Below are 227 nucleotides of genomic sequence, written 5' to 3'. Positions count from 1 at the left end.
TAGGAAACTGTTCATTTCTCCGTCTGTATGGGGCGAACTTTCACCAGATGTGTCCAGAGGTCGCTCGTGTTTCCGTCCTTACATGACAAAGACTTAACCACACTTCAGAACGTTTAGTTCTCTCCATTGCCACTAAGAGCAGTGTGTGTGTGTGTGTGTGTGTGTGTGTGTGTGTGTGTGTGTGTGTGTGTGTGTGTGTGTGTGTGTGTGTGTGTGTGTGTGTGGCA

At 48.0% G+C, this 227-nt stretch overlaps 1 protein-coding gene across 1 annotated transcript in view; it reads left to right on the top strand.

Annotated features, from left to right (window-relative positions):
* The window catches only part of LOC111226915 (interferon-induced very large GTPase 1-like), a 9,867-nt gene that overhangs the window by 4,409 nt on the left and 5,231 nt on the right, over positions 1–227 (top strand).

This window comes from Seriola dumerili, unplaced genomic scaffold, assembly GCF_002260705.1.
Source record: "Seriola dumerili isolate Sdu_G_001 unplaced genomic scaffold, Sdu_1.0 BDQW01000167.1, whole genome shotgun sequence".
Lineage (NCBI taxonomy): Eukaryota > Metazoa > Chordata > Actinopteri > Carangiformes > Carangidae > Seriola > Seriola dumerili.
The sequence above is the reverse complement of the archived record's forward strand: the minus strand, read 5'-3'. Positions and strand labels throughout refer to the sequence as shown.